The sequence below is a fragment of the Procambarus clarkii genome, chromosome 29 (genome assembly GCF_040958095.1).
Source record: "Procambarus clarkii isolate CNS0578487 chromosome 29, FALCON_Pclarkii_2.0, whole genome shotgun sequence".
NCBI lineage: Eukaryota > Metazoa > Arthropoda > Malacostraca > Decapoda > Cambaridae > Procambarus > Procambarus clarkii.
The window spans coordinates 1382336-1407335 of record NC_091178.1 but is presented as its reverse complement, the minus strand read 5'-3'; the positions used below and the strand labels follow the sequence as shown (position 1 = coordinate 1407335).

The window sequence follows — 25000 nt, the reverse complement described above, 5'->3', positions numbered from 1 at the left end:
CTGTTGTGGATAACTGTTGTGGTACTGGTGGCCGGCACTGCATGCGTCCTACAGGCTCCCAATTATACGAGCTGCCAATGTCAATATTTCACGTTGGCGAATTTGCATACTGCCAGTGCTACAGGCTGGCAGAGCTACAGGCTGGCAGAGCTACAGGCTGGCAGAGCTACAGGCTGGCAGACCTACAGGCTGCCAGTGCTACAGGCTGGCAGAGCTACAGGCTGGCAGAGCTACAGGCTGGCAGAGCTACAGGCTGGCAGACCTACAGGCTGCCAGTGCTACAGGCTGGCAGAGCTACAGGCTGGCAGAGCTACAGGCTGGCAGAGCTACAGGCTGGCAGACCTACAGGCTGCCAGTGCTACAGGCTGGCAGAGCTACAGGCTGGCAAAGCTACAGGCTGGCAGAGCTACAGGCTGCCAGTGCTACAGGCTGGCAGAGCTACAGGCTGGCAGAGCTACAGGCTGGCAGAGCTACAGGCTGCCAGTGCTACAGGCTGGCAGAGCTACAGGCTGGCAGACCTACAGGCTGCCAGTGCTACAGGCTAGCAGAGCTACAGGCTGGCAAAGCTACAGGCTGGCAGAGCTACAGGCTGCCAGTGCTACAGGCTGGCAGAGCTACAGGTTGGCAAAGCTACAGGCTGGCAGAGCTACAGGCTGCCAGTGCTACAGGCTGCCAGAGCTACAGGCTGCCAGTGCTACAGGCTGCCAGAGCTACAGGCTGCCAGTGCTACAGGCTGCCAGAGCTACAGGCTGCCAGTGCTACAGGCTGCCAGAGCTACAGGCTGCCAGTGCTACAGGCTGCCAGAGCTACAGGCTGCCAGTGCTACAGGCTGCCAGAGCTACAGGCTGCCAGTGCTACAGGCTGCCAGAGCTACAGGCTGCCAGTGCTACAGGCTGCCAGTGCTACAGGCTGCCAGTGCTACAGGCTGCCAGTGCTACAGGCTGCCAGTGCTACAGGCTGCCTGTGCTACAGGCTGCTAGTTCTCCAGGCTTAGAATTATGCAGTCTGTGTCTCTCCCATTCTTATTCTACTCCCAGTCTCTTCCTGCTCTCAGTCTCTGTCTGTCTGTCTACTCCGAGACTGTCTACACGCCCCGTCACTGTCAGCTGCCCCCCCCCCCCAACAGCCGGGGACGGAGGGAGGCCCTCCAGCTAGAGCTGCAAATATTGAAGAATTAACAGATAGTATTTAAGAGCTTCGCTTCGAATTTGGTTTTTTGTCGGTCGGAAAAAATGTGGAATTTCATTTGTGTTAAAATAGCGAGTCAGGTATTATAGCTATTTTGTGTGTGTGTACTCACCTAGTTGTGATTCTACGTCCAACGAGGACGTAGAATCACTGTTCACCAACGTACCTGTGGACGAGACAATCGGGATGATAGCCGACAGAGTGTATCGTGATCCATCCTGTACTCCTCTTGACATACCAGAAAATATTCTAAGGAAACTACTCCAAGCTTGTACTAAAGAGGCACCCTTCTTGAGCCCGGATGGGCACATGTATAAGCAAGTAGATGGGGTCGCTATGGGTTCTCCCCTAGGTGTCCTGTTTGCAAACTTCTACATGGGTACCATCGAGCAAAAAGTCTTAGTCGACATGAACTTGAAACCGGCCATATACTGCAGGTATGTTGACGACATTTTTACACAGGTACCAGATGTCAGACATCTGCAGGAGCTGAAGGAGGCGTTTGAGCAGAGTTCCGTGCTGCGTTTCACTTACGAGATGGAAAAGGATGGGAAGCTGCCCTTTCTAGATGTAACAGTCATGGAAAAGAGCGGAGGTTTCCACACTGCAGTCTACACTAAGGAAACGAACATAGGAATGTGCCTAAATGCCAACAGCGACTGCCCAGACAGGTACAAGAGGAGTGTTGTTAACGCATATGTCGACCGTGCTCTCAGCCACAGCTCAAAATGGAAGCAAGTCGACGAAGAACTCTGTAGGGTAAGGCAGGTCCTAGTCAACAACGGCTTCTCCAATGGTTTCGTCGAAGACATCATAAGAAGGAAAGTGAAACGCCATGCAACCTCTGAAGAGACAACTAACACAACACCTATACCCCCTATTAGACTATTTTACAGGAACTTCTTTTCCACAGCTCATAAAACGGAGGAAAGGGTCCTGAAAGATATTGTTAATAGAAACGTTATCCCTACAGACAAAAATCAGAGGATACAACTGACGATTTACTATAAAACCAGAAAAACGGCCAGCCTACTCATGAGAAACTCTCCAGACACAAAGCAGAACGCTTTAAAAGAGACCAACGTCGTCTATGCCTTCAAATGCCCTCTTGGGGATTGTAAGCTCCAAAAAACCCAGTATATAGGCAAGACAACAACATCTCTTTCTAGGCGTTTAACGATGCATGAGCAACAGGGCTCCATTAAGGAACATATAATCTCTTCCCACAACCAAACCATCGCCAGAGAAATCCTAGTAAACAACACAGAAATCATCGATAGATACAGCGATAGCAGACGGCTTGACGTTTGCGAGGCACTACACATCAAAAAGTCAACACCAGCAATCAACAGCCAATTAATGCACAACTATATTCTACCCACCTCAAGACTCCGCTCCAATATAGGAGCATCAAGAAATATGGACCAATAGGCTTTCTACAATCACTTCTATTCAATACCCATTGTTTCGTGTTCTGTCTTGTGTTGATAAATTTAATACCCTATTAAATACCACCTCACCCCATCCACCTCACTCAAATGTAGATATAAACAAATCGGAGATGCGTAAGTTCTATTCAGTTGTGTATGTGTAACTAAAGTCTTTAAAAATGTAATAAGTTTTACGAAACGCGCTCAAGTGTCGCGTCAGACTAGAAATAAAAATGAATTTTGGAGAATTGATTTTTCAATTACCACCAACAGTGAAAAGAAATGTACGAAAGATTGAGAAAATTCGTGTTAGAATTATTGATCTTACTTTTTCGGTCATATTTAATAATATATATATATATATATATATATATATATATATATATATATATATATATATATATATATATATATATATATATACCTCTCAGCCCCTATATGTTCCCCTGGGCCAAGAGTGCCTTGGGATTTCTCAAGGAATTGGGCTCCAAGCTCATTGACGTCACCAGGTACCCAAGAGCTGCCAGTTTTTTGTTTCAGCGCCTCAGTGTGGCGATCCAGAGCCTGCTGCATCCTCGGTTCCCGTCCTGAAGCGGAGGAGCTTCAAGAGATCCATAACCTTTAAGCACTCTTTGTATCAACCAATGTATATCTTGTAACCTTTAATATACATCATATATATAATTATATATATATATATATATATATATATATATATATATATATATATGTATATATATATATATATATATATATATATATATATATATATATATATATATATATATATATATATATATATACATATATATATATTACAGCATCTCTGGTCAGCATGAGAGGTCAGAGAGTATATAATCTGGCAGCTTCCACGTCGGCCGCTGCTGTTGTTTCCAATAACCACTCAGTGCTCCTGAAGCGCGAGAACAGGGCTCCGGTCCTCAGGGATTTCTCTCTTGATTTTGTTACGAAAATAAACACACAAATGTCGGAAGCGAGTGACTTTACTGTAACGTTGAGGACATCCTCGGTGACACTGTCTGGACACCTGTAGGAGCTACAGGTGACTGATTACACACCTGTAGGAGCTACAGGTGTCCATTACTGACTACACACCTGAAGGACTTTACCAAAGTTTCCTAGCTATATATATTTCATTTAATTTCTGCATTTAGGCAGTAGTGATAGTCAATTATACTAACCAGTGAACAGTGCAGAGAGAGTAATTTTGTTTAGACTTTGTGTATTTCAATTACCTCTCAGATTATTATGAGTTCGGTAAAGAACAAAGTGAAAATTTGAATATAATTATGCCTGAGTAAATTATTTATTTGCAACATCAGTGCTCCTGTTATATTAATTATATATATAGTGTTAACCAGAGTGTATGTGCTCGTAACGAGTGCCACTCGTCACCATCACTGAGTGTACAGTATTCACTCACCTTAGGAGGGGTCGGACGTGGGAGGAAGTGCCTCTTCTGGGGTCATACGTGGGAGAAAGTGCCTCTTTCGGGGGTCATACGTGGGAGGAAGTGCCTCTTCTGGGGTCATACGTGGGAGGAAGTGCCTCTTCAGGGGTCATACGTGGGAGGAAGTGCCTCTTTAGGGGGGTCATACGTAGGAGGAAGTGCCTCTTCTGGGGTCATACGTGGGAGGAAGTGCCTCTTTAGGGGTCATACGTGGGAGGAAGTGCCTCTTCAGAGATCATCCGTGGGAGGAAGTGCCTCTTCAGGGGTCATACGTGGGAGAAACTTCATCGCAAGCTTTAATATACACAATCACCCTCATTGTTCAAATAGTGAGTAATGGGAGTGAAGGAAAATTAAAAATTGGTTAGAAAGGCGGGGTCCAAGAGCTAATAGCACGATTCTGCAGATACAGATATTAAATACAGATAGTAAATACACACACACATACACACACACACACACACACACACACACACACACACACACACACACACACACACACACACACACACATACACACACACGCACACACACACACACACACACACACACACACATACACACACACACACACACACACACACACACACACACACACACACACACACACACACACACACACACACACACACACATACACATACACACACAGACACACACACACACACACATATATACACACACACACACACACAATACCTTTATACCCCCACCTTAAAATTACACCTAAAGGCTAGATAAAAGCTAGTGGCAACACAGCTTTAGAAATCCAGATGCCAATGAAAAATTCAAATCCGTAACTGCGCCGTGAGACCTTTTTTATGTATTAACAAAATTATAAATGACAGCTATTCACTGGCAATAATTAAGTCATTACGATATAATTCCCCGGAGAGCTGGCAACATGTTCATAATGCCTGTGATGGCTTTTATACACTTCAAATTAGCTTTTTCTTTAATGAATGAATAAATTAAAAAAAATTTTTATTTTAGTGCTTGTGAGTATTGGTAGTTCATGAGTAACGTGAGTGTGGTTAATGAGTGCGGCTGAGTAACATTCCGCAATCGTGCGCATATGGGATGCTTTAGAGAGGGTCTCGGTAATATAGTTGGCTTCATTCTCTACTCACAATCGCGAATCCTCACTTCGAATCACGGCCTGGATAGAAATGGTTGTGGTAGCCCGTAGTGGACTTACCTGGTACAGGAGCGGTGCTGTATACTGTATAGATTGATTGATTGATGAAGTTTAAGCCACCGAAAAGGTGGCATGGTTAAGCCCGTAAGTGGTGGCCCTTTTGAGCCATTACCAGTATCAAGAGCTGATACTGGAGATCTGTGGAGGTGCAACTGCAACCTGCGTGACGGGAGATGTCTCCCGTGTTTACTGTATATAAGACGCGTTAGATTTACACCAGTACGGGGTCAGGTGAAGACAGGTGGGACAAGATACAAATAATTATACTATAAATCTATACAAATGGGACAAGAATAAAGGAAAAAGGTAAGGGGTAAAAGAAAAAAAGGCGAAAATAGGGGACGAAGCAAATACAAAGATTAGTCAGGTGTAGTAGGCCTAGTATGTTGAGCTGTGTCTTCTGTGTTGGCATCTTCATGTTCCGGTCTTGTTCTTACTCTCATGGTGGGTAGTTCCCTAATAGTTCCCTAATTTGGGTATTAATGGTAGGTTGTTCTATTCTTCTGTGGATTGCTTCAAGAATTTGTAATCTTCTTACATCTTGGGTTCTGTCTATTATACAAGTGTTTTTATTCAGCATTTCTCTTGTTAGGGTGATGTCATGGGCTTGTCTCATGTGATTCCTGGGGGCACCGGATTGAAGATGATAGGTCAAACGCCTCGTCAGCTGGGTCGACGTCATACCTATGTACTTAGATCGAAGGCTACATCCTTCGTGGGGGCGAGTGTACATGTACACCACGTCTGACTGCTGTAAAGGGTTCTCCGTCGGCTTCGGGCTGTTTTTAATAAGGAAGTCGGTAGTCTGTTTTGTTGTATAGAATATGATTAGGTCTACGTTTTGGTTAGTTGTTCTGTTAACTCCTCTACAGATTACTTCTTTCATTATTCGTTTTTCTTTTTTTGTGTTCACTATGCATGGTGGATTTATAGTACAATTTTATTGGAGGTGTTGTAGTTTCTGTTCTATATATGTACCATCGGTCCCTGTGTCGTCCTATAGTAGTGTTTATTTCTGTGTTCCTATATCCGTTGTTCACCAACACCTGAGTTATTCTTTCAAACTCTCTACTCACGTTGCTCCATTCAGAGCAGTGGGAAAGAGCTCGAGGAATATAAGCGATGAGAACACTGGCTTTGTATCTTTGGGGGCACTCACTCCTACCGTTCAGGCATAATCCTATGTTTGTAGGTTTAGTATATACGCTGGTGCTTAAAGAGGTTCCTGTTTTTGTTATTAGTACATCCAGGAATGGCAGACTGTTATTTTCACTATTTTCATGCGTAAAACTACTATTTTATTTATAGTTTTCTACTATTCATTAAAACTATTTTCATGGCTATATATATATATATATATATATATATATATATATATATATATATATATATATATATATACATATATATATATATATATATATATATATATATATATATATATATATATATATATATATATTACCCGGACTGACGTCAGGGTAAGTGTACTGGTGACGTCAGTTGTGGAAGGTGCAGCAATGACGTCAGTGGAGGAAGGTGCAGCGGTGACGTCAGTTGTGGAAGGTGCAGCAATGACGTCAATCAGGGGGGGGGGTGGCAGGTGTATCGATGATGTCAGGTTTGAAGGATGTAGCGATGACGTCAGTTGAAGAAGGTGTAGCCATGACGTCAGTGGAGGAAGGTGCAGCGGTGACGTCAGTGGAGGAAGGTGCAGTGATGACGTCATGGGTGCACTCTGCCCTCTCAGAGAGACCAAAGTGTTCACTCAGGAGTGGACACGCCTCCGCCGCCCTGCCACCTGCCGGGAAACCGGTGAACTGTTCAGTTATCGTGTGTTGGTTCAAGATCAACTATGTTTATTGAGATAAAGTGCATGCCAAAGGGACAGGGGTAGCTTAGGCTGCTGCTACCGTCTACTACGTCTACCGTATACTACGTCTACCGTCTACTACGTCTACCGTCTACCATAGGTTCCTCAAGGGGCTCACAGATACAAGTGACGGGATGAACAATTGGATGCTGTCCAATACTGTCACTATGGTGGTGTGTCCACTCACAGGATGAGTGACGCTGCCCAATACTGTCACTATGGTGGTGTGTCCACTCACAGGATGAGTGACGCTGCCCAATACTGTCACTATGGCGGTGTGTTCACTCACAGGATGAGTGGCGCTGCCCAATACTGTCATTCTGGTGGTGTGTCCACTCACAGGATGAGTGACGCTGCCCAATAATGTCACTATGGCGGTGTGTCCACTCACAGGATGAGTGGCGCTGCCCAAAACTGTCACTATGGCGGTGTGTCCACTCACAGGATGAGTGACGCTGCCCAATACTGTCATTCTGGTGGTGTGTCCACTCACAGGATGAGTGGCGCTGCCCAATACTGTCATTCTGGTGGTGTGTCCACTCACAGGATGAGTGACGCTGCCCAATACTGTCACTCTGGTGATGTGTCCACTCACAGGATGAGTGACGCTGCCCAATACTGTCACTATTGTGGTGTGTCCACTCACAGGATGAGTGACGCTGCCCAATACTGTCACTATGGCGATGTGTCCACTCACAGGATGAGTGACGCTGCCCAATACTGTCACTATGGTGGTGTGTCCACTCACAGGATGAGTGACGCTGCCCAATACTGTCACTATGGCGGTGTGTCCACTCACAGGATGAGTGGCGCTGCCCAAAACTGTCACTATGGCGGTGTGTCCACTCACAGGATGAGTGACGCTGCCCAATACTGTCACTATGGCGGTGTGTCCACTCACAGGATGAGTGGCGCTGCCCAATACTGTCACTATGGCGGTGTGTCCACTCACAGGATGAGTGACGCTGCCCAATACTGTCACTATGGCGGTGTGTCCACTCACAGGATGAGTGGCGCTGCCCAATACTGTCACTATGGCGGTGTGTTCACTCACAGGATGAGTGACGCTGCCCAATAAATTCGCCCCTCGGGGTAAAATAATGTTTCTTTAATCGATACAATACACAAATAATTAAAATATCTTACATTACAAATACTTTTCCATTAATTCAATAGGTGCCACAGATTACATATTAAGGGGAAGCAGCTGCATGGGTAACAGCTTCTCCATATCAACCTACCTTGGCTTTGTGCCCTGGAGAGGCCACTCCAGACCGACAACCAGAGCGCAACTCCATAGTCTCCTGAGACTGATGGATGCTTACTTATCCAAGGAGATACATCCAGCAGTGGGTGATATGCGCGTTACTCGGTCTGTCAGGTTAAGTACCAGTTTCTGGTCAGTAACTGGATGGGTGAGACCGTGGAACCCAATCGATCTTAGCCGCGGGATACTTTAACAAGCCTAACAAGCCTATCCCCGATAATGGTATACCACAACGTATTCCAAAAGGTTATACTACAAGATATACTCCAGGTATATATGACACGTTATTGTAAGAATGACTTCACAAAGGCCAAAGGGTCGAGTATGACTGCGGGGGAGCGGGTCCTCGGGAATAGCCTGGTTGGGGAACCATTAAGGTTGTTAAGAGAGCATAATGGGCGCATGGTTGTTGGAGGACAATACCTGTGATTACCCTGGTTAAACACACGCTTGGGAAAGGTTAGGGAGGAGGTCAGTTGTCCACACCTGGAGTATTGTGTCCAGTTGTCCACGCCTGGAGTACTGTGTCCAGTTGTCCACACCTGGAGTACTGTGTCCAGTTGTCCACACCTTGAGTATTGTGTCCAGTTGTCCACACCTGGAGTATTGTGTCCAGTTGTCCACACCTGGAGTACTGTGTCCAGTTGTCCACACCTTGAGTATTGTGTCCAGTTGTCCTCGGAGGTTTCAACGGAGGCACCAACGGAGGCACCAACGGAGGCACCAACAGAGACACCAACAGAGACACCAACGGAGGCACCAACAGAGACACCAACAGAGACACCAACAGAGACACCAACAGAGACACCAACGGAGGCACCAACAGAGACACCAACGGAGGCACCAACAGAGACACCAACGGAGGCACCAACAGAGACACCAACGGAGGCACGCCCTCCACACTCAGCACCGTTGTCTTATACCAAACAGGACCGTGACAATAATATACATATAAGAACTCGACAAGTTCAGATAAACTTGTAAGCTTTTGGTGTCCGTGTCGCGTACTCCACCGCGAGCCTCGCGTCGCTATGTCATATAAACTTTTAGAATTGCGGGAGTGGGAGGTGTGTAGTACACCCCTCCCAGAGTGGGAGGTGTGTAGTACACCCCAAGAGTGGGAGGTGTGTAGTACACCCCCTAGAGTGGGAGGTGTGTAGTACACCCCTCCCAGAGTGGGAGGTGTGTAGTACACCCCCTAGAGTGGGAGGTGTGTAGTACACCCCCTAGAGTGGGTGGTGTGTAGTACACCCCCAGAGTGGGAGGTGTGTAGTACACCCCCCAGAGTGGGAGGTGTGTAGTACACCCCCTAGAGTGGGAGGTGTGTAGTACACCCCTCCCAGAGTGGGAGGTGTGTAGTACACCCCCTAGAGTGGGAGGTGTGTAGTACACCCCCTAGAGTGGGTGGTGTGTAGTACACCCCCAGAGTGGGAGGTGTGTAGTACACCCCCCAGAGTGGGAGGTGTGTAGTACACCCCCTAGAGTGGGAGGTGTGTAGTACACCCCTCCCAGAGTGGGAGGTGTGTAGTACACCCCCTAGAGTGGGAGGTGTGTAGTACACCCCCTAGAGTGGGTGGTGTGTAGTACACCCCCAGAGTGGGAGGTGTGTAGTACACCCCCCAGAGTGGGTGGTGTGTAGTACACCCCCAGAGTGGGAGGTGTGTAGTACACCCCCAGAGTGGGAGGTGTGTAGTACACCCCCAGAGTGGGAGGTGTGTAGTACACCCCCAGAGTGGGAGGTGTGTAGCACCAAAACACAAAAGGGTAAAATGTTACCAAAAAATAATAGTATAACTGATCAAAGAAATTGCTGGTGATAATAGTAAAGCTCCAGGCTGCATATCGTCAAAGCTTCGTGGATCAGGTCTTCACCTATATAGACAATCGGAATTCTTAGGAACTAAACGATAATATCCATCCATAAACCATGTGGATATGTGCATCATTATGATTAATAAGTTATGTGAAGCAGGATTTGTTTACCCAGTCCCCTGAAAATTGTGACATTTTCCGCACGAGTTGTCTTGAAGACGCATCATGTGACGCATCATGTGACGCATCACATGATGTGGTTGTGGGACAAGTGATGCGTCAAACATCCCAGCAGGTTTGCTTCGTTTTGGAGGATGTTGCACGTACTCGCCTAGTTGTGCTTGCTGGGGTTGAGCTCTGGCTCTTTGGTCCCGCCTCTCAACCGTCAATCAACTGTTGTACAGGTTCCTGAGCCTATTGGGCTCTATCATATCTACACTTGAAACTGTGTATGGAGTCTGCCTCCACCACATCACTGCCTGTGGTGGCATGACGATGTTTCGTGCCACAGGATGAGTGACTCTGACCAACACTAGCCCACTGGTGGCATGTCCACTCACAGGATGAACAGAACTCTCAGGAGAAAGCGCCAAGTCATTATGACTATATAGCACTGGGAAGGGGTCAGGATAAGAATTTGGGATAGGACGGGGGGAAGGATTGGTACCCAACCACTTGGACGGTCGGGGATTGAACGCCGATCTGCATGAAACGAGACCGTTGCTCTACTGTCCAGCCCAAGTGGTTGGCCTGAGTGACCAATAATATCCCATACTGTCTGCCTAATACTATCGCACTGGTGGTATGTTCACTCACAGGATGAGTGACGCTGCCCAATACTATCCCACTGGTGGTATGTTCACTCACAGGATGAGTGACGCTGCCCAATACTATCCCACTGGTGGTGTGTCCACTCACAGGATGAGTGACGCTGCCCAATACTATCCCACTGGTAATATGTCCACTCACAGGATGAGTAACGCTGCCCAATACTATCCTACCGGTGGTATGTCCACTCACAGGATGAGTGACGCTGCCCAATACTATCCCACTGGTGGTGTGTCCACTCACAGGATGAGTGACGCTGCCCAATACTATCCCACTGGTGGTGTGTCCACTCACAGGATGAGTGACGCTGCCCAATACTATCCCACTGGTGGTGTGTCCACTCACAGGATGAGTGACGCTTCCCAATACTATCCCACTGGTGGTGTGTTCACTCACAGGATGAGTGACGCTGCCCAATAAATTAACCCTTCTGTTAAAAACAAGTATAAAGAAAATGATAATGTGGGATCAAAATAGAGGAGGAGGTATTGGGTGAGCCTTGACCCCGGGTGAGGGCCGCCCCGGTGCTGGCCGGCGCCGCCTGGAGGGAGTTTGTCTTGTAAATCACATGATAAACATCGAACCTCTGTTTAAGCCCATTCGGCGGTCTAATATTACCAATTAAGGGATGGGGGGGAGGGGGTAGGGGGCCCCATTCTTTTGTTGATGGAGGGGGTGGAGGGATTGAAGGAGCGGAGAGAGACCCCCCTTTTATGCAAGTAAGGAAGGTGGAGATATTGAAGGGGAAGGGTGAAAGGAACCATTGAGGTGGAACTCTTCCAGTTAATAGTGGAGGCTGAGGTGGAACTCTTCCAGTAAATAATGGAGGCTGAGGTGGGACTCTTCCAGTTAATAATGGAGGCTGAGGTGGAACTCTTCCAGTAAATAATGGAGGCTGAGGTGGGACTCTTCCAGTAAATAATGGAGGCTGAGGTAGGACTCTTCCAGTAAATAATGGAGGCTGAGGTAGGACTCTTCTAGTTAATAGTGGAGGCTGAGGTGGAACTCTTCCAGTTAATAATGGAGGCTGAGGTGGGACTCTTCCAGTTAATAATGGAGGCTGAGGTGGAACTCTTCCAGTAAATAATGGAGGCTGAGGTAGGACTCTTCTAGTTAATAGTGGAGGCTGAGGTGGAACTCTTCCAGTTAATAGTGGAGGCTGAGGTGGAACTCTTCCAGTAAATAATGGAGGCTGAGGTGGAACTCTTCCAGTAAATAATGGAGGCTGAGGTGGAACTTTTGTGGGTAATAATATTTGTGATAGTATGATGTGTGATGTGTGATAGTGATGTATGGTTTGGTTTTCAGTCCTTTTGGTTGATGGTCTGGTCAACCAGGCTGTTGAACGCGGCTGCTCGCAGCCTGACGTATGAATTACACAGCCTGGTTGATCAGGAATCATTTGGAGGTGTTTATCGAGTTCTTTCTTGAACACTGTGAGAGGTCGGCCAGTTATGCCCCCTCAACTGTCAATCAACTGATGCACAGATTCCTAAGCCTACTGGGCTCTATCATATCTACATTTGAAACTGTATATGGAGTCAGCCTCCACCACATCACTGCCTAATACATTCCATCTGTTAACTACTCTGACATTGAAAAAGTTCTTTCTAATGTCTCTGTGGCTCATTTGGGTACTCAGTTTCCACCTGTGTCCCCTTGTTCGAGTACCCCTGTGTTTAATAATTTATATTTATCTACCCTGTCGATTTCTCTTAGAATTTTGTAGGTAGTGATCATGTCTCCCCGAGCTCTCCTATCTTCCAGCGACGTTAGGTTCATTTCATGCAGCCTTTCCTCGTAACTCATGACTTTTAGTTCTAGTGGTTCTAGTGGATTACCCTAGTGGCATACCTTTGAAATTTTTCCAGCTTCGTCTTGTGCTTGACAAGGTACGGTCCAACCACTTGGGCTGGACGGTAGAGCGCCGGTCTCGCTTCATGCAGGTCGGCGTTCAATCCCCGACCATCCAAGTAGTTGGGCACCATTCCTTCCCCCCTTTCCCATACCAAATCCTTATCCTGACCCCTTCCCATACCAAATCCTTATCCTGACCCCTTCCCATACCAAATCCTTATCCTAACCCCTTCCCAGTGCTATATAGTCGTATTGGTTTGACACTTTCCCCTGATAGTTCCCTTCCCTTGACAAGGTACGGGATACATACTGGGGGCCGCGTACTCCAGGATTGGTCTTACATACGTGGTATACAAGGTTCTAAATGATTCCTTACACAGGTTCCTGAAGGCAGTTCTGATGTTAGCCAGCCTCGCATACACTGCCGATGTTATTCTTTTTATGTGGGCTTCATGAGACAGGTTTGGTGTGATATAAACTCCTAGTTCTTTCTCTCTCACTCCGTTTCATAGCGGACTTCATCTCCCATTCGGTATCCTGTTTCTAGCCTGCTGTTTCCACCGCCTAGTTTCATTACCTTACATTTGCTCGGGTTGAACTGTAGCAGCCATTTGTTGGACCATTCATTCAGTTTATCTAGATCATCGTGTAGCCTCATACTATCTTCCTCCGTTTTATTCCTCCTCATAATTTTGGCATCATCAGCAAACATTGAGAGGAACGAGTCTATTCCCTCTGGGAGATCATTCACATATATCAGAAACAGTATAGGTCCACGGACTGAACCCTGTGGGCCTCCACTGGTGACACTTCGCCAATATGAGACCTCTCCCCTCACAGTGACTCTCTGTCATCTGTTGCTTAGGTACTCCCTTATCCAATGGAGTACCTTCCCTTTCACTCCTGCCTGCATCTCCAGCTTGTTCACTAGTCTCTTGTGTGGTACTTTGTCAAAGGCTTTCTTGCAATACAAAAGTACGCAGTCTGCCCGCCCCTCTCTTGCGTGATTTTTGTTGCCTGGTCGTAGAATTCAATTAATCCTGTAAGGCATGATTTGCCATCCCTGAATCCATGCTGATGTTGTGTTACAAATTTCTTTCGATGCAGGTGTTCCTGTAACATCGGTTGATGTTAGGTTGTTGTTGACCGGGGATGGTCTGGAGTTTACTCGGTAGTGGGCAGGAATTGGAGTACCAAACGTCCACTGCTTTTCCTTAGTTTATTATAAAAATATATATATATCTTCTACACCGGGCCAGGAGCTAGCTAGAGTGTGTAAGGGAGCGTGTGTAGACGCTACGATGCCCAGGCTATCTCTGAAGGTCTGATAGCTGCAGGCGCAGAGCAGATTGCATTCAAATCTGCTGACAACGTTGTTGATACCTATTAAGTTGTTTAGCTTAAGAGGGTATTAGGTCACCCTATGTGTATGTCCATGGCGCCCAACTGGCGTCCAACATTCCTCTAGCTTTTTTCGCACAATCTTTTCCATCAACTTGCATGATATGCAAGTTAGGGACACTGGCCTGTAGTTTAGTGCCTCCTGCCTATCCCCCTTTTCGTATATTGGAAATACATTAACAGTCTTCCAAATTTTTGGCAGCTCCGCTGTTACCTGTGATTTGTTATACACTATGGAGAGTGGCAGGCACAGTGCTTCTGCTCCTTCCTTTAGTATCCAAGGTGAGATTCCATCTGGGCCTTTGTCACATTCAACTCTAGCAAGAGGTTCCTCACCTCCCTACTGGTAATCCCAAAGTCCTCTAGCGGTGCCTGGTTATCTTTTCCCTCTCTTATCTCTGGCACTTCTCCTTGCTCTAACGCAAAGACCTCCTGGAATTTCTTATTGAGTTCCTCACATACTTCCTTGTAGTTTGTAGTGAAAGTGTCTGCCCCCAACCTCAGTTTCATTATCTGTTTCTTCACTGTTGTTTTCATCCTGATGTCGCTGTGCAGTAATTTAGGTTGAGTCTTTGCTTTGCTTGCTGTATCATTTTCATATTGCCTTTCTGCCTCTCTTCTCACCCTGACATTCATTCCTGGAACTCTGGCACCTTTCTCTGCTCTCTAGTGTCCTATTATTTCTCTAGTTTTTCTATGCCCTTGCACTTAGTTGCTTTACTAGTTTACCTCCCTGATTAAACCATGGGATTTCTCATCTGCATTTCCTTTTTTTCCTTTTGGATTGGGACGAACTTGTCTGTCGTTTCCTTACACTTCTGTGTGATGAAGTCTATCATTCCTTGGGCCGTCTTTCCCCCGAGCTTTGTTTCCCAAGTTATATCTGTTAGGAATTTTCTTATCTCATCATAGTTTCCCTTTCGGAATGCCAACCTTTTGTTTCCTGGGCCCTTCCTTGAGTAAATTAACCCTTCTTCGACGGAATACTTAAACATCAGTACTCTGTGATCACTCATTCCCACAGGGGCTTCGAAACCGATTTCCCTTGTGTCGTAGTGATTTAGAGTGAAGACTAGGCCGAGTTTCGCTGGTTCATCATTGCCTCTCATTCTTGAGGATCTTCTGACATGCTGACTTAAAAGTCTCTTGTCGCCACTTCCAGCAGTTTAGCTCTCCAAGTTTCCTCACCTCCGTGCGGTTCCTTGTTTTCCCAGTCTATCCTTCCGTGATTGAATTCCCCCATGATGAGCAGATGGGATCTATTTCTTCAGGCAGCAGTGGCTACTCTCTCAGTTATAGTGTTGACTGCCTTGTAGTTTCTGTCATATTCTTACCTGGATCTTCTGTCGTTTGGGGGAGGGATTATATATCACTGCTACTACTACTCTTTGTCCTCCCATCGTCATGGTGCCTGCTATGTAGACCCTGAATCCCTCACAGCCTTGGATAACTATTTCCTCAAAACTCCACACCTTTCTTATTAGTAGGGCCACTCTGCCTCCTCCCCTTCCTTCTCTTTCTCTTCTTATTGCAGTGTATTCCTGGGGAAACACCACATCTGTTATAATTCCTGAATTTTGTTTCTGTGAGTCCAATTACATCCAGGTTCCCTTCCTGTGCTCTTTCCCTAAGTTCACTTGCCTTGCTTGTAATCCCATCTATGTTTGAGTACATTTCCTTGAAACTGACTCTCTTCCTTCCATCCTCAATTTCTGATGGTTCCTCTGGAGTAGGGGGGCAAGGGGTGTCTGGGGTGGGAGGGCTTACGAAGGTGAACCTGAGGGATCTGGAGTGAAAGGGGGCTGGGTGGATCCTGTATGGGGGAAGCTAGGAGGGTCTGGGATGGTGTAATGGAGACGGTCTAGGGTTGTGGGTCAATTTGGGCTTGGGATGGGGGACGAGAAGGAGCATGTCAAAGGGGGAGAGGGGGGGAGGTCATTGGTTGGAGGATGAAGGTGAGTCTGGGGTAGGGGAACCGGGAGGTCAGAGGTTAGGGAGGGAAGGGGAGCCAAGGGTGGGGCGACAGGGAGGGAAGGGGAGCCTGGGGTGAGGCTGCAGGGAGGAAGGGGGAGGTGTGGTATGATGGAGAGCTTTGGGTGGGGGTACTGGGGAGGGCATGTACTGGAGAAACAGGGGAGGGCATGGGGAGTGGGAACAGGGAGGGCCCTGAGGTGGGGGGTAAGGGGGGATGGGGGGAAACATGGGGACCTGGGGTCAGGGAGCAGGGGGAGGGGGCTTGGTCTGGGGAAGGTCTCTACTGGTTGGGGGGAATGATCGTGGGGCGGGTTTGTTGAAGGTTTCTGTTATATTCCTTCCTGGAGATGCTTGCCTGCTGGTGAAGGGATTCCCACTCCCCTCTGAGGTTTCTGGGGATACTGCGCCAAGTTCTCTGGCTCCCCTGTTCCCATCCCTCCCCTTGCGTCTCCTCCTTGCTTCTGCAGCCCTCCTTCTCTCTTCCCTCGTTATGTCCATCAGCAGAAAAACGTCCATTTATTCCTCTAGTCTCATTAGCATGCTTTTCCTTGCTTCTTTTGTTGCCTCGTTCGTAAGCACTACCTTTATCAGCCGTTTCCTTTCCTTCTTGTAGCCGCCTAGCGTGAAAACCTTCTCTATGTTGCCATTAATCCCTACTATATTCAGGCCCTTCAAGATCTTTGTTCTCGTTACTGGGTCTTCCCTTTTCCACTCCTCCTGGTTGGATCGTTCTGGTTCCTGTACTCCTGTGTGTGTGTGTGTGTGTGTGTGTGTGTGTGTGTGTGTGTGTGTGTGTGTGTGTGTGTGTGTGTGTGTGTGTGTGTGTGTGTGTGTGTGTGTGTGTGTGTGTGTGTGTCTTCGTGTTGGTATAAATGTATGCAAATTAACTCTTGCTTCGTCTTCACCCTAATTTGTGTGTGTGTGTGTGTGTGTGTGTGTGTGTGTGTGTGTGTGTGTGTGTGTGTGTGTGTGTGTGTGTGTGTGTGTGTGTGTGTGTGTGTATACGCGTCTGTAAGTTAATTGCTTAAAATTCGTTACTGTCCATGAACAATTACGACAGTAATGATGAGGTATGAAAGCATTCTGGGAGCCCAGACTGTAGCACCAAATACAGCGCCGCCTTGTATTATACATAACATACAATACGAGCATAGTTACACAAACCAAGAGGCCGGGGTGGAGAAGACTCAAGGCTCACCTCAGATGAGTCTCTCTCTCTCCCCTCCCCAGCTGTGTTATGTCTGTAGTGATGATATCATTCACAGTGCAACGTGACCCTGACGGAGTATTTGCATTTGATCAATGCAAACATATTACAGCAATGAGATATTTGCATCTTTTGCACATTAGTATATGGCTCCTAGGCCTGACGGCTGAGTGGACAGCGCTCGGCATTCTTAGTCCTGAGGTTCCGGGTTCAATCCCCGGCGGAGGCGGAAACAAATGGGCAGAGTTTCTTTCACCCTGATGCCCCTATTACCTAGCAGTAAATAGTTACCTGGGAGTTATACAGCTGCTACGGGCTGCTTCCTGGGGGGAAAGCAGCCACACCAGCTAAGATGTGTAACAAAAAGGAGGCCTGGTTGAGGACCGGGCCGCGGGGACGCTAAGCCCCGAAATCATCTCAAGATAACCTCAAGATATTCTAAACAGCTGTAGGTGCGTACCCACATGTAGCAAGGGTATTCTTGTAACTAGAAAACATCTGTGGCAAAGTAACCCCTCCTGAATGATCACATCTGTGGCAAAGTAGCCCCTCCTGAATGATCACATCTGTTACAAAGTAGCCTTCCTGAATGATCACGTCTGTTACAAAGTAGCCCCTCCTGAATGATCACATCTGTTACAAAGTAGCCTTCCTGAATGATCACATCTTGATTTGACTGTTGCCGCCGGAGTCGGATAGTTTATTGTGCACCCCATACTCATCTGTGAGCGGTAGCGCAAAAAGCATTACAGAAGGCACTAAAGATCTTTATCAGACCTCATCTTAGATTATTACATAAACAATTTCATCTATCCTTCACACCTTATAGTTACAGTGTCAGCTAGTTACAGAGAATGTTCTATTTCAAGAGCTATATATTTACAGTAAGTCATCATACATTAATGGTAGGTCTTATCGCTAATACATAATAGTTTGACCAATGGGGATATTACAGTCATAGGGTAGCTTCTGTTTATTATTAGTCTTCACAATACACTACTTGTTTCTGAATCTCATATGTCGTTTATCTACTGGAAGCGAAATGTGGATACAGTGCAAGGATTTCAGGTAGTTTATCCATGGTAATAAGATAGGTTGCCATATCATACAGCGTGAGCTTAGATTTATCTCTAAATGGCTCAATTTTACTACAATCCAAGATATAGTGTTCGAGTGTGTGTCCCTGTCTTTGTCCACACACTTTACACTTTACTTCATCTAGATCCCTATACAAGCCGAACTGCCAGAGATACTTGTAGCCAAGTCTTATTCGAGCTGTGACAACGTCTGTTAGTCTACTGACTTTGTTACTTGCCCCATACACATGTTTTACTTCACACATTTCATTGTGATAAACAATGGACCTGCTAGTTCCCGTTTGTACTGTTCTACTTTAGTAACCCTTGTTGAATGATCACATCTGCTTAATAAACAAAAATGTTGCAAGGGAATTCCTATTGTAAGGATACATCTGTAGTTTGGACACATCTGTAGGCTAAGAAACATCTGTAGCTAAGACACACCTGTAGCTAAGACACACCAGCTAAGACACACCTGTAGCTAAGACACACCAGCTAAGAAACACCTGTAGTTAAGACACACCAGCTAAGACACACCTGTAGCTAAGACACACCAGCTAAGAAACACCTGTAGTTAAGACACACCAGCTAAGACACACCTGTAGCTACGACACACCTGTAGCTACGACACACCAGCTAAGACACACCTGTAGCTAAGACACACCAGCTAAGAAACACCTGTAGTTAAGATACACCAGCTAAGACACACCTGTAGCTAAGACACACCATCTAAGACACACCTGTAGCTACGACACACCAGCTAAGACAGACCTGTAGCTAAGACACACCAGCTACAACACACCTGTAGCTAAGACACACCATCTAAGACACACCTGTAGCTAAGACACACCAGCTAAGACACACCTGTATTTAAGATACACCAGTTGCCAAGACTCATCAGCAACTACACCTGTGCCTAACTAGTATACATGTAAATAAGATATTTATGTAGCTAGACATACACACACGTGGCTAGAACACCTGTAGCTAAGAGATACCTGCACCTCTCACATACGGACCTCTGCCATACCTGCAGCTCGGATACGCCTGTAGTCATCACACATGTGTATCTACGACACATCTGTAGATAGGACATATATACAGCCTGGATGCATGTAGATAGGAAACACACGGTGGACCAGCAGTAGGTGGGTGGACCAGCAGTAGGTGGGTGGAACAGCAGTAGGTGGGTGGACCAGCAGGTGGGTGGACCAGCAGGTGGGTGGAGCAGCAGTAGGTGGGTGGAGCAGCAGTAGGTGGGTGTAGCAGCAGCAGGTGGGTGGAGCAGCAGCAGGTGGGTGGAGCAGCAGCAGGTGGGTGGTTCAGCAGCAGGTGGGTGGAGCAGCAGCAGGTGGGTGGAGCAGCAGCAGGTGGGTGGAGCAGCAGCAGGTGGGTGGAGCAGCAGCAGCAGGTGGGTGGAGCAGCAGGTGGGTGGAGCAGCAGCAGCAGGTGGGTGGAGCAGCAGCAGCAGGTGGGTCGTGGAGCAGCAGGTGGGTGGAGCAGCAGCAGCAGGTGGGTGGAGCAGCAGCAGGTGGGTGGAGCAGCAGCAGCAGGTGGGTGGAGCAGCAGCAGCAGGTGGGTGGAGCAGCAGGTGGGTGGAGCAGCAGCAGCAGGTGGGTGGAGCAGCAGCAGCAGGTGGGTGGAGCAGCAGCAGCAGGTGGGTGGAGCAGCAGCAGCAGGTGGGTGGAGCAGCAGGGGCGTCAACACAAGCGGTAGACTATAACCTCAGTCAACAGACCTGAACCCAGCCAGCCGTAGACACAAGAGTGTTGCTACAGCCGTCACCACCACACCAGCACACCTTGAGGGGGGCCTTGGAGGGTGAGGGGAAGACAGAGGGAGGGACAGAGGAAGGGACAGAGGGAGAGACAGAGGGAGAGACAGAGGGAGAGACAGAGAGACAGAGGGGACAGAGCTGCCTCCCGCTCCCGCCGCTCCCGCCCGACACACCGGCAAGGACGGGGGTTAAGCGCTCCGTTTTATCAAAAAATTTGCATTCAGATATTAGAGGAAGTGAGAAATGAAGCAGCATTATTAAGCTGTACAAAAACTACTACTACAGCGACCGCTACAGCGACTACTACAGTTACTACAGCCGCTGCTGATGATACTACAGCCAGTACTCTGTCACTTTACCATTACATAAATTTGTAAGTTTAACAGAGTGATTATAAAAAAATTTGTTGACTGTATTGCGAGGTCACTACGACCCTCAAGAAATGTGAGGTCAATTTACCTTAAGAAAATATATTTAAAGACTTCGATTATTTATTTCGTTAAGTCTTGAACACAAGTATCTTTTAAATTTTGTAAATTTTGCCCCGAGGGGCGAGTTTATTGGGCAGCGCCACTCATCCTGTGAGTGTCGTTCGTGGTGGTGGTGGAGGTGAGTGTCGTTCGTGGTGGTGGTGGAGGTGAGTGTCGTTCGTGGTGGAGGTGGTATACATGGTTGGTGTCGTTCTCCCAGTGTACCATCTCAGCTTCCCACCAGTTCGCCACAGTCATTTATCTCGTGTAGACAGTTAATGTGTCAGTATTTCTTGCTTGAGTGAATCAAATGATTCTAAACAACTTTACAGGTTTTAATTTAATTTCCTGTCCTTTTTGTCTTTTTCTTAGGAGAGAGAGAGAGAGAGAGAGAGAGAGAGAGAGAGAGAGAGAGAGAGAGAGAGAGAGAGAGAGAGAGAGAGAGAGAGAGAGAGAGAGAGAGAGAGAGAGAGTGAGAGAGAGAAAAGAGAAAAGAGAAAGAGGGAATAAACCCGTTCCTTGCGAGTGGTTCCTCCTCGGATTATTTCTTAATAATGTTGATTTAATCTCTCTTTCTCGGCACTACTTCGTCTTCATTTTATTTAGTGAAGACAGATATGTGCAGCTTACGAATGGTTCGGTCTGAAAGGTAGTTTAAATAGTATTAATTTTGGCATTCTGTGTCCGAAATTCGGAGTCGAAAAGGTGATATTCTGTTATATATGTTATTCCCAGCAAGATATTATTTTGTGTATGTGAAATCCCTTTTAACCCCGCCGCTGTGGCATTTTTCCGGCCAACCCTTTAGCCGGAGCGGCATTTTTGGCGTTTGAAAAAAAAAATTATTTGTTCGTATGACTCTCTGGAGAGGAAGGCAAGGATTTTTAGAAACTCATTTAGGCAAGTACTATTATGTGGGTAAACCAAATGCACACACACACGCACACGCACACGCACACGCACACGCACACGCATAATATGTCAGGTTGCCTAACATTAGAACGGCTTTTAGAAACTTGTTTAAGGAATCTTTCAGAACATTATATACCACATATGTCAGACCAATCCCGGAGTATGTGGCTCCAGCATGGATTCCATGTCCAGTCAAGGATAAGACTAAACTGGAAAAGGTCCAAAGGTTTGCCACCAGACTAGTACCCGAACTGAGGGGTTTGAGCTACGAGGAGAGACTACGGGAATTAAATCTCACGTCACTGGGAGACAGAAGAGTTAAGGGGGACATGATCACAACATACAAGATTCTCAGAGGAATTTATAGGGGTAGATAAGGACAGACTATATAACACAAGGAGCACACGCTCTAGGGGACACAGGTGGAAATTCAGTGCCCAAATGAGCCACAGAGATATTAGAAAGAATTTTGTCAGTGTCAGAGTAGTAGACAAATGGAATGCATTAGGAAGTGATGTGGTAGAGTCTGACTCCATACACAGTTTCATGTTTAGATATGATAGAGCCCAGTAGGCTCAGGAATCTGTACACCAGTTGATTGACGGTTGAGAGGTGGAACTAAAGAGCCAGAGCTCAACCCCCGCAAGCCCAACTAGGTAAATACAACTAGGTAAGTACACACACACACACACACACACACACACACACACACACACACACACACACACACACACACACACACACACACACACACACACGAAGACAAAGTATCATCGTGGATACTAAAAGAAGCAGCACAGGCCCTCAGCGTGCCTCTGGCAATGATCTTTAATGAGTCACTTATGTCAGGAGAATTGCCCAGTTGCTGGAAGAAGGCAAATGTCGTGCCGATCTTCAAGAAAGACGATAGGGAAGAGGCACTTAACTATAGACCTGTATCACTGACAAGCATCCCCTGTAAAATACTGGAAAGAATAATTAGGCTACGACTGGTTGCACACCTGGAGAACATTAGGTTTGTGAACAAACATCAACATGGGTTCTGGACAGGGAAATCGTGCCTAACAAACCTTCTGGAATTCTATGATAAAATAACGAGGATAAGACAGGACAGAGATGGTTGGGCAGACTGCATATGTCTGGACTGCCAAAAAGCCTTTGATACAGTACCGCACATGAGACTGCTGTTCAAGCTCGAGAGGCAGGCGGGGGTGGGGGGAAAGGTCCTAGCATGGATAAGGAGCTACCTAACAGGAAGGAGCCAAAGAGTTACGGTAAGGAGTTACGGTTACTCTCTCTCTCACACACACACACACACCTGCTTCAAAACGACAATTGGGGAGCCGTCTTATAAGAAAGGAGCTAGGGAGGAGGCCCCTAACTACAGACATTCATCACTGATAAGTATCACCTGCAAGGTACTCGGAAGCATAATAAGGATAAGACTGGTTAAACGCCTGGAGAGGATCAGATATGTAGACAAGGCCCATCATGGCTTCAAGGAAGGTAAGTCATGCCTAACGAACCTGTTTAGTGCTTAGGAAGCACTAAGCCATTACCATACAGCCATTACCATATATACCATACAAGCCAGCCATATAGCGCCTGGGAGGGATATGGAGGGAAGGATTTAGGATATGACGAAAGAAAGGAATTGTGCCCAACCGCTTGGACGATCGAGGATTGTACGCCAACCTCCAAGAAGCAAGACCGTCGTTCTTCCGTTCAGTCCAAGTGGAAAGTAACAAAAAAATGGCAAGAGAGAGAGAGAGAGAGAGAAAGAGAGAGAGAGAGAGAGAGAGAGATAGATAGACAGTGCGCACTTCTCGACTGCCAACAAGCCTTTGACTCAGTTCCAAACACGAGACTGTAACATAAACTTGAGTGGCGCGCAGGAGTAAGTGGATGAACACTGCCATGGGTAGGAGAGTACCTAACAGACAGGAGACAGAGTCACAGAGAGCGGGAACGTCGGACTATGACGTGGCGCAACAGAGTACCTCACGGATCAGTGCTGGGTCCCATACTATTTCTCATTTATGTTCAAAGACCAAACCACAGGAATGGAAGCATATACGTTGGTAACACAACCTGTCCTCTTTCAAATTATGTCTGAATTTGACCGTTTGCCCGTATGGCCAAAAATGGACATAATTTGAAAATGGAAAAAAATATGATTTATTTTTTCCCCAAACAGTAAGTTAAGGGTCCTGTGGTAGGTTAGGAGGGGAGGAAATTCTCCTAAAGTTTCAAAATGTCATTAAAACGTTAATTGAAAGTTTCCTCTCCTAACCTTACCGAGTAAGCCGGAGGACTCAAACAGAAAACTGGACATTACATCACTTTCGTGAGCCGATTTCATTTCAAATGACGTCCATTTTTGGCCATAGAGCGCATACGAGCGAAAATCGACGTTATTCTTAAGAGAATGGGTTGCGGTGTTTGTGGATGGTGATGCCAATTAATGAGAATGAGTTAATAATGAGTGCAGAGTGTTGTGTTGTTCGTAGTCTCACACATGAGTGGGCTTGGAGAAGCCACTATAGAAAACCGCCTTATCTCACCCACTTGGGACGGGAGTCTTGCACAGGCTTAACGGTTTTCTTAAACATTGTAGAGCAGCGATATTGCCAGAATATATCAGTTTATATCATCTGATATAAATCAGATGATATAAATCAGATATATATCAGAATATATCAATATATACATGCACGCACATGACCGAGCAAGTATATGCTCTCACTTACAAATACTTACATGTACAGACGCTTACATCAGCTCACATGCCTGCATGCACAATGCAAATACACAGGCAAGCATGCATAATTTCACTTACACTGGAAGACAGAAGAATTAGGGGAGACATGATCACCACCTTTACAATTCTCAGAGGAATTAAAAGTCTAAATAAAGATAAACTATTTAGCATGGATGGAATATGAACAAGAGGACACAGGTGGAAACTTAGTACCCAAATCAGCCACAGGGACTTTAGAAAGAACTTCAGTCTCACACACACACACACACACACATACACACACACACACACACACACACACACACACACACACACACACACACACACACACACACACACACACACACACACACCACACACACACACACACACACACACACACACACACACTCACAAACACACACACACACACACACTCACACACACATTACGTAAAAATTACGAGGAGGATTAAGACAGAGGAAGACAGCACGAAGCTATAAGATGACCTGGACA

The 25000-nt window shown here is 46.5% G+C and overlaps 1 long non-coding RNA gene across 1 annotated transcript in view; it reads right to left on the bottom strand.

The window, feature by feature from the left end:
• Window positions 1–6759: 6759 nt before the first annotated feature.
• Window positions 6760–25000, bottom strand: part of LOC123765135 (uncharacterized) — a 187967-nt gene continuing 169726 nt past the window's right edge. The window contains exon 4 of the long non-coding RNA XR_011229935.1: window positions 6760–7088. This is a non-coding gene — a long non-coding RNA (uncharacterized lncRNA). The remainder of the gene's footprint in view (window positions 7089–25000) is intronic.